Source organism: Anabas testudineus, chromosome 4 (genome assembly GCF_900324465.2).
Source record: "Anabas testudineus chromosome 4, fAnaTes1.2, whole genome shotgun sequence".
Lineage (NCBI taxonomy): Eukaryota > Metazoa > Chordata > Actinopteri > Anabantiformes > Anabantidae > Anabas > Anabas testudineus.
This window is the reverse complement of record NC_046613.1, coordinates 25,576,099-25,586,850: the sequence shown is the minus strand read 5'-3', so window position 1 is coordinate 25,586,850 and position 10,752 is coordinate 25,576,099. Positions and strand designations below refer to the sequence as shown.

General features: G+C 34.3%; 1 protein-coding gene across 1 annotated transcript in view; it reads right to left on the bottom strand.

Moving 5' to 3' along the window:
- Positions 1 to 3,548: 3,548 nt before the first annotated feature.
- Positions 3,549 to 10,752, bottom strand: part of LOC113152948 (survival of motor neuron protein-like) — a 36,424-nt gene continuing 29,220 nt past the window's right edge. Inside the window, exon 12 of the transcript XR_003297943.1 lies at positions 3,549 to 4,724. The gene's annotated coding sequence lies outside the window, so the exon portion shown is untranslated. The remainder of the gene's footprint in view (positions 4,725 to 10,752) is intronic.

Below are 10,752 nucleotides of genomic sequence, written 5' to 3'. Positions count from 1 at the left end.
GAGAACAATGAGTCCTGGATCATGTTCAGTTCTAAGAGACAAAGTCGTTTTAGAGATTCTGTCTGTCACAGTGTGTGCACATAGAAACTACAGAACTTTTAATGTTAGGACAAAGTCACGGCTGTGTGAAGACATCAAACTGAAGGTTAAAGGTTAAAGCAAACTGCTAATTAAATGTAACACAGCAGCAGCTGGATGTGAGAAAGACCTCTGTCAGACCTGTGAACACACATTAGTCCAGTTTGGTTTATTAAAACGCCTCTTTCCAGATTCCGTTTCATGTCACTTTTTTTTTGATTTGTCACATCCTCTTACAGTCTGAGTCGCAGCAGCGTTTCAGGCCACTGCCCTTATCTGACAGAGACTTTGCATATGTTACATACAAAACACAAGTGAGACGCCTCTTACTGTAAGTCCTGATGATTTTAGCTGCAGCTGCAGCCAAACGTGACGCAACAGTTCCTGAACAGTTGGTTTTAAATAAAACAGTGGTCAGCCGAGCTTCAGCAGTACAACAGTCCACCCAGAGGTTGAAAACTGAGCCAGCTGTAAAAATAAGAAGTCACTTGTATTTTTAAAACGTTTGCTGACTGGTTATTGCTCACTCCCTCACAGTCTATCCATCGTTACGGCCACATTAGGTCTCATAACGCTGCTGCCTGCAGATTCCAGCCATCGCATGTTAATATATTTTGAATTCAGTTTGTGCCAGAGACACAAAAATGAGTGCTGGTTTAACCCAGAACCAGGGCTTCATACACGGATCATAGTTTTTCCGTTTCTGTGTCACCTACAGAGTTTCTGTTATTTCACAGACAACTTGGGAATTTCACTTTGTGCTGTGACTTTGTTGATTCGTGTTTTTTGTATCTGAATTAGTCATTTTAGGGGTTTTTGAAGAAGCGGAGGTGTAAAGAAACCAACCTGTTGTGTTGTTGGGACTGTAAGTATCCTCCCCAGCGTTCACCAGCAGCTGAGTTCCTGCACTGAAAACCATCGAGTAGGATCCAGACTGTCTGGTGGCTGAAACAGACCAACATCTACAAGAGCAGGAAAAATGACAATTAACGGGTACAGGTAGGATCAGGACAGGTGATTAAAGGAGCAGTTCGTCTGTTTCTGTGTGATCTCACCCCAGGATGATGATGAAGATCACTGCTGAGTCCATCCCGAGGCCAATCCAACAATCAGCTCTGAGTCCTGAAATCCACCTAAAGCTGTTATAGTGACATGAAAATCATAGAAGAGTCCCGATGACTCACTTTACTTTAAAGTAACCTCCCTTTAGGAAATTCTTTGTTTGTACTAATACACGAAAAGATCCAATTACAGTTGTTATTTGATTTCAAATGAACATACGTCTTAACATCAGCTCCTCGTCATAGTGTTCTATTACCTTAAATAAAAATGCTGATCTGTGCCTTAAATACACCCAGTGGTTTTATTCTGAATGAAAATATCCAGATTCATCAAACTACAGCTCTGAAGTGTCGTATTTTTGGATTTACCTTGGAAGATTGTATTTGCTGCTGCTAGTGTGAATCCTGCAGATCTCCTCTGTGAAATCCAGAGACTCTGAGTCTGGACAACAGAAACACGAGAAACTGTTGGAGCAGAAAACCGACAGAGTCTCCAGAGGAGAGAAGCTGCTGCTCTGGGATCAGGTCGACCGTTGGTTCAGTCCGTTAGTGTAGGACAGAAAAACAGGACATTTCCCCTTTTCTGTTGTTGATTCAAGTGTTGACATGAAGTGAGATCCATGTGTCCAACGGCCAACAACATCGACTGAACACTAAGGCTCTCTGCTCTCACTGGTTTCTATTAAAAACTCCTTTAAAAAACAGGACAAGTTAAACACAGTCCCATAAAACCGGTTCCTTCGTTTACACAGACCTTCTTAAATGGATCAGGACAAAATGGGCACAGACACACTTCCTGTTTTTGTTTCTTAACTGAGTTGAAGCAACAAATGTTTACACTTATTTGATTCAGGGGCCCCGACCCAGGGGTCTGTGTTCAGTAATCCACCCATGACTACTCATCAGATAAACTGGTTGACAAAATCACATGGTTAGAGACACAATAAATCCTCCATTGTGCAGAATACTCATATTTGTATCAGTGAAAACTTCTATTTACATATTTCCACCTCGTGTGTTTGGTTAATGTAACGCGACCACATCTTGTTACGGTTGACACTGTTATTCATCCCACCTGTGTGTCTGGGTTTAATATTTCCTCTCGTGGGATGAATGTGTCCCCGGGTGTCTGCTGCTGTGAAATCACCAAAAAAAACCAACCAGAGATCACAGTAACGGACGAATCCATTCTTTGTCAATGAAATGTGCCACACAAATAATTTGGTCATGGAAATGGTGTCATTTCTACTGGTGGTGTAATTCTCTTCTATTTTAATATATATTCTGCATATTTGACATTTACACTGTCGCACAGTTATAGAACTCCACTTTTATTCTAATATATTTATAATATTTACTAAATTGTCACATTATCAAGATGTTATTATTAATTGAAATCACTTGTCAACATAAACAAACAAACAAATAAAAAGAATCAAAATAAAAAACTTTATTCAACTTTTTCTTGATATGTAGCTAGCGAACGTTAGCTAGGCGCAGAGCAACAAGTGCAGCAGGTTTTTATTTCTATTTCTTATTATTATCATGGATCAGCTTCAGTCTGTGGAGCTGAAACCTCTCTTCAAGCTAATGAGCTCAGAGGAGAATTAAAAACACCTCGACCACCTGGACCTTGAATATTATATTATTATTGTGTTCATAAGACGTTTTTACACCCGTTCCTGGGTTTTATACAAAGCTGATAAACAAATGGACATTTAACATGTAAACACTCTTCATGGCCTCAATATGATTTCAAATCATTCTGATATGTTTGATATACGACTTTTAATTGACTATTTTAACATTAACTTTACTGTGTGTGAGTTCTCATTTAGGAGTCAGGTTATAAGTAATGGGCATCGTATTATATATATTATATATAGAATTCTAACTGTGAATTCTATAATTCCAGCTCAAGTCACTTTAGGTGATGGTTGAAAAGACGTCTCCTTTTTCTAAAAGTGTGTCTTAAATAGGAGGAAAAGATGCAAGGGAAGGGAACAAGGAGACAGTTTAAGGTAATGAGGAGCTCCAAGGTTCTGGACTGGTATTGATTCTGATTGGACTTTGAGTGACAATAATTCCAGTTTGACAAAGAACAGTTCTCAGTGTTAAGAAGCCGTTTTCATGGATTCAGGCTACACACATCTGGACTGGACTTGTACATTTATGTTATCAGTAACTTCAGGTTCTAGTACTTTAACTTCTACTTGTAGTGACAGACTTTTTTAGGCAAAAACGTTGGTGGACGTCTGCTCCGTCCGCTTAACCGGAATATTGGAAGTTTTAAACTGGTCTTTTCCCTGGAAACACAGGACAAGTGAGTGTTTGTAAGTCACCGACCTGGGCTGGAACAGCATTTCTGTTGTTATTCTAGGAGCCACATACACAGAGTGAAAGAAGAGATGACAGACTCACATTTATTCCCGTCTGTGTTGAAAATGAAAATACAAATGTCAGAGACTAATAGAGTTAACAGTAGGTTAATTAAAGCGTTACTACTGAGAACACAAAGGCAATACAAAAACACAGATGTTTCATGAATTCATTCTTCATGTTTAGCCGAGTTTCAACTCCTCTGAGACAATATTATCAGCTTCATGAAGGAGGATTTAGTGCAGGGCTGCTGGATTGGACTGACTTAGTGTGAGCTGGGTGTTCCTAATAAACTGAAAACTGATGCAGACATGAAATGAGCTCACAACAAAACAAAGGAAAACTGTTGTCAGATGATCCATTCAAGGTCAGGTCCAGTATGGGTCAGATGGTCCATTCAAGGTCAGATGGTCCAGTATCAGTCAGATGATCCATTCAAGGTCAGGTCCAGTATGGGTCAGATGGTCCAGTATGGGTCAGATGGTCCAGTATGGGTCAGATGGTCCAGTATGGGTCAGATGGTCCTTTCAAGGTCAGGTCCAGTATGGGTCAGATGGTCCAGTATGGGTCAGATGGTCCTGTCAAGGTCAGGTCCAGTATGGGTCAGATGGTCCATTCAAGGTCAGATGGTTCAGTATCAGTCAGATGATCCATTCAAGGTCAGGTCCAGTATGGGTCAGATGGTCCATTCAAGGTCAGATGGTTCAATATCAGTCAGATGATCCATTCAAGGTCAGATGGTCCAGTATGGGTCAGATGGTCCTTTCAAGGTCAGGTCCAGTATGGGTCAGATGGTCCAGTATAGGTCAGATGGTCCATTCAAGGTCTAATGATCAGGATCAGCTGACTTCCCCTGGTTCCCCTGCTGCTCGTCGCCCTGACCCTGACTCATCCCACAGTAATAAACTGCTGAGTCGCTGAACTCGGAGCCGCGCAGCAGCAGAGACCCGTCGGTGGCGGCTGAGACTTTACTGGGCCGAACCCTGGAGCCATACTTCACACTGGAGCCGTCTGTAGGCCTGAAGGTAAGCAGCAGGTGGGGACGCTGTCCTGCTACCTTCCTGTACCAGCTGACCGTGGAGGAGGCGTTGATGTTGGTGGTGGAGTTGTCCAGCAGGGGGCAGTGCAGGGTGGCGTCCTCCCCGACTCTCACTTGTACGGTGGAGGCTGGCAGGTGTCCGGTGGCACAGAGCTCTATGCAGCAACCTGAGAAACAGTTCAAGTTAAAGTCAGAGATGGAGACAACCCGAATGGAAAAGTTCAGAAAAATCCAGTGGTTGACTAAACCAAACTAAACTGAACTGAACTAAACTACACTAAACTAAACTACACTAAACTAAACTACACGAAACGAAACGAAACGAAACTAAAGTAAACTGAACTAAACCGAACGAAATGAAACAAACTAAACTAAACTGAACTAAAGTAAAGTAAAGTAAAGTAAAGTGAACTAAACTAAAGTAAACTAAAGTGAACTAAACTAAAGTAAACTAAACTAAACTAAAGTAAACTAAACTAAACTAAAGTGAACGAAACTAAAGCGAACTATAATGAACTGAACTGAACTAAACTAAACTAAACTAAACTAAAGTAAACTAAAGTAAACTAAACTAAACTAAACTCAACTCAACTCAACTAAACTAAACTAAACTAAAGTAAACTGAACTAAACTAAACTAAAGTAAACTGAACTAAACCGAACGAAATGAAACAAACTAAACTAAACTGAACTAAAGTAAAGTAAAGTAAAGTAAAGTAAAGTAAAGTAAAGTGAACTAAACTAAAGTAAACTAAACTAAACTAAAGTAAACTAAACTAAACTAAAGTAAACTAAACTAAAGTGAACGAAACTAAAGCGAACTATAATGAACTGAACTGAACTAAACTAAACTAAACTAAACTAAACTAAACTAAAGTAAACTAAACTAAACTAAACTAAACTAAACTAAACTAAACTAAACTAAACTAAAGTAAACTAAACTAAAGTGAACTAAACTAAACTAAACTCAACTCAACTAAAGTGAACTAAAGTAAACTAAAGTAAACTAAAGTGAACTAAACTAAACTAAACTCAACTAAACTAAAGTGAACTAAAGTAAACTAAAGTAAACTAAACTCAACTCAAGTGAACTAAATTAAACTGAACTAAACTAAACTAAAGTGAACTAAAGTAAACTAAAGTAAACTAAAGTAAAGTAAACTAAACTAAACTAAACTCAACTAAAGTAAAGTAAACTAAACTAAAGTGAACTAAAGTGAACTGAACTAAACTAAACTAAAGTAAACTGAACTGAACTGAATTAAACTAAACTAAACTAAACTAAACTAAACTAAACTAAACTGAACTGAATTAAACTAAACTAAACTAAACTAAACTAAACTGAACTGAATTAAACTAAACTAAACTAAACTAAACTAAACTGAACTGAACTGAATTAAACTAAACTAAACTAAACTAAACTAAACTGAACTGAATTAAACTAAACTAAACTGAACTAAACTAAACTAAACTAAACTAAACTAAACTAAACTAAACTAAACTAAAGTAAAGTAAACTCAACTCAACTCAACTAAACTAAACTAAACTAAACTAAACTAAACTAAACTAAACTGAACTAAAGTAAACTAAACTAAAGAAAACTAAAGTAAAGTAAAGTAAAGTAAACTAAACTAAAGTGAACTAAACTAAAGTGAACTAAACTAAAGCGACCTAAACTGAACTAAGGTCGCTTTCACACCTTAATTCGTTTGTTTTGGTCCGAATCAGTTGATGACTTTGTATCATTGTAGCAGTTTCTCTTCGGTTCGGTTTCGTTTCACACAGAGTAAAAATCCAAACGAACCAAAACACGTCACTTCAAACTACGTAAGAACGTCCTCTCCTCTTATTGGTCAGATTGTTTCTGCTGCGGAAAATAAAAAGTAAATAAAGGAAGAAGATAAAGTGTTGTTCTACTGTACGTTTGTGTGACAGGAGAGAGATGATTTAACTATAAATGTTAATGCAGATCGATCATCCCGTTCATTATTGTTTATTACGTTACATCGCTTGCAGAGTCATCAGACCTGGTGTCTGTGAGACACTTCACCTCCTCACGTCTCCACATTTGTCCTCCATTAATCAGACAGCATGTTTTTGTTGGACAAACGAAAGAAATGTGAATCTACACACTACACAAAGTCCTCAAAACACGAGATTCATAGCGTTTGGTCCCGTTTTGGTTCGGTACGCGTTCCCACCAGGAGGACCGCACCAGAGTTCGCTAGATGATGCGGATCGAGACCACCTCATTTTGGGGGTCTCGGTGCGGTTGTTTTGGTCCGCACTCGAGTGCGATTACCGTGTTCACACCGGACAAAACGAACCGAACCAAGAGGGAAAACGAACTTGAGTCCGATTTAATCGAACTAAATCCTGTAGGTGTGAAAGCGACCTAAAGTAAACTAAACTAAAGTAAACTAAACTAAACTAAAGTGAACTAAACTAAAGTAAACTAAACTAAACTAAAGTAAACTAAACTAAACTAAACTAAACTAAACTAAAGTAAACTAAACTAAAGTAAACTAAACTAAACTAAAGTGAACTAAACTAAAGTGAACTAAACTAAACTAAACTGAACTAAAGTAAACTAAAGTGAACTAAAGTAAACTAAACTAAAGTAAACTAAACTAAACTAAACTAAACTAAAGTAAACTAAAGTGAACTAAAGTAAACTAAAGTAAACTAAAGTGAACTAAACTAAACTAAACTCAACTAAACTAAAGTGAACTAAAGTAAACTAAAGTAAACTAAAGTGAACTAAACTAAACTAAACTCAACTAAACTAAAGTGAACTAAAGTAAACTAAAGTAAACTAAACTCAACTCAAGTGAACTAAATTAAACTGAACTAAACTAAACTAAAGTGAACTAAAGTAAACTAAAGTAAACTAAAGTAAAGTAAACTAAACTAAACTAAACTAAACTAAAGTAAAGTAAACTAAACTAAAGTGAACTAAAGTGAACTGAACTAAACTAAACTAAAGTAAACTGAACTGAACTGAATTAAACTAAACTAAACTAAACTAAACTAAACTAAACTAAACTGAACTGAATTAAACTAAACTAAACTAAACTAAACTAAACTAAAGTAAACTAAACTAAAGTGAACTAAAGTGAACTGAACTAAACTAAACTAAACTAAACTGAACTGAACTGAATTAAACTAAACTAAACTAAACTAAACTAAACTAAACTAAACTGAACTGAATTAAACTAAACTAAACTAAACTAAACTAAACTAAAGTAAACTATAGTGAACTAAAGTAAACTAAACTAAACTAAACTAAACTGAACTGAATTAAACTAAACTAAACTAAACTAAACTAAACTGAACTAAACTGAACTGAACTGAATTAAACTAAACTAAACTAAACTAAACTAAACTGAACTGAATTAAACTAAACTAAACTAAACTAAACTAAACTAAACTAAACTAAACTAAACTAAACTAAACTAAACTAAAGTAAACTCAACTCAACTAAACTAAACTAAACTAAACTAAACTAAACTAAACTAAAGTGAACTAAAGTAAACTAAACTAAAGTAAACTAAAGTAAAGTAAAGTAAAGTAAACTAAACTAAAGTGAACTAAACTAAAGTGAACTAAACTAAACTAAACTAAACTAAACTAAACTAAACTAAACTAAACTAAACTAAACTAAAGTAAACTAAACTAAAGTAAACTAAACTAAAGTGAACTAAACTAAACTAAACTGAACTAAAGTAAACTAAAGTGAACTAAAGTAAACTAAACTAAAGAAAACTAAAGTAAAGTAAAGTAAACTAAACTAAACTAAAGTGAACTAAACTAAAGTGAACTAAACTAAACTGAACTGAACTGAATTAAACTAAACTGAACTGAACTGAACTGAACTGAACTGAATTAAACTAAACTGAACTAAACTAAACTAAAGTAAACTATAGTGAACTAAAGTAAACTAAACTAAACTAAACTAAACTAAACTAAACTAAACTAAACTAAACTAAACTGAACTGAACTGAACTAAACTAAACTAAACTAAACTAAACTAAACTAAACTGAACTGAACTGAACTAAACTAAACTAAACTAAACTGAACTAAACTAAACTGTTACGAACTGACTGACGGGACGAACGAGTAAGAACAAAAATATATATTTATTAACAAAAAGGGCAGGGGACACAGGGAACTAACAAACACTAACAAAGTATCAAAAGAAAACACTGTGGAATCACAGGTAAAACTCAAACCATAACTCTAACTACAACATACAAAGTACCAACTAATAAACATGCACTAATGTGGACATGAAACCAACAAACTAAATGTACAAAGTGACAAACCAAAATCACTGCGCAAGGCAGGCAAACAGGAACAAAACATACAAAACTAACAGGACAAAGTATCAACTGAAAAACACTGCATGAACGCAGACCGAACAAATCAAACCGACAAACCAAAAACAGAAGAGTGCCTCACAGACAAACCAACAAACAAACAGACCGACCAGATTGTGGAGGAGTAGTGTGCAGCATAAATGAATAAGTGTCATGAATGAGCGTGAAAGTCAACAAACCAGCAATGAGCAGAGAACTGAGGGGTGCTTTTAAAACAAAGGGATGCGCAGGTGAAATGAGTCAATAATTAGTCCAGACTGTGGAGGGTGGGGGGAAGAGGAAGTCCATATATGGGTGTGTGGCAGGAGAGTGAGACCGAACAAAACCAAACCAAAAGACAGGGCCAGAGGGAGGAACTGTAACACTAACCTAAACTAAAGTAAACTCAACTAAAGTAAACTGAACTAAAGTAAACTAAACTAAACTAAAGTAAACTAAACTAAACTAAACTAAACTAAACTAAAGTAAACTAAACTAAACTAAACTAAACTCAACTCAACTCAACTCAACTCAACTAAAGTAAACTAAACTAAAGTAAACTGAACTAAACTAAAGTAAACTAAACTAAACTAAACTAAACTAAACTAAACTAAACTAAACTAAACTAAACTGAACTAAACTAAACTAAAGTAAACTATAGTGAACTAAAGTAAACTAAACTAAACTAAACTAAACTAAACTAAACTAAACTAAACTAAACTGAACTGAATTAAACTAAACTAAACTAAACTAAACTAAACTAAAGTAAACTAAACTAAACTAAACTAAAGTAAACTAAACTAAACTAAACTAAACTAAAGTAAACTAAACTAAACTAAAGTAAACTAAACTAAACTAAAGTAAACTAAACTAAACTAAACTGAACTAAACTAAACTGAACTAAACTAAAGTAAACTAAACTAAACTAAACTAAACTAAAGTAAACTAAACTAAACTAAACTAAACTAAACTAAAGTAAACTAAACTAAACTAAACTAAACTAAACTAAACTAAACTAAACTAAACTAAACTAAACTAAAGTGAACTAAACTAAACTAAACTAAACTAAAGTAAAGTAAAGTAAACTAAACTAAACTAAACTAAACTAAACTAAAGTGAACTAAACTAAACTAAACTAAACTAAACTAAACTAAACTAAACTAAACTAAACTAAACTAAACTAAACTAAAGTAAACTGAACTAAACTAAAGTGAACTAAACTAAACTAAACTAAACTGAACTGAACTGAACTAAACTAAACTAAACTAAACTAAAGTAAACTAAACTAAACTAAACTAAACTAAACTAAACTAAACTAAACTAAAGTAAACTAAACTAAACTAAAGTAAACTAAACTAAACTAAACTAAACTAAACTAAACTGAACTGAACTGAATTAAACTAAACTAAACTAAACTAAACTAAACTAAACTAAACTAAACTAAACTAAAGTAAACTAAACTAAACTAAACTAAACTAAACTAAACTAAACTAAACTAAACTAAACTAAACTCAACTAAACTAAACTAAACTAAACTAAAGTAAACTAAACTAAACTAAACTAAACTAAACTAAAGTGAACTAAACTAAACTAAAGTAAACTAAACTAAAGTAAACTAAACTAAAGTAAACTAAACTAAAGTGAACTAAACTAAACTAAACTCAACTAAACTAAAGTGAACTAAAGTAAACTAAAGTAAACTAAACTCAACTCAACTAAAGTGAACTAAATTAAACTGAACTAAACTAAAGTGAACTGAACTGAACTGAACTAAACTGAACTAAAGTAAACTGAACTGAACTAAACTAAACTAAACTAAACTAATTTAAACTAAACT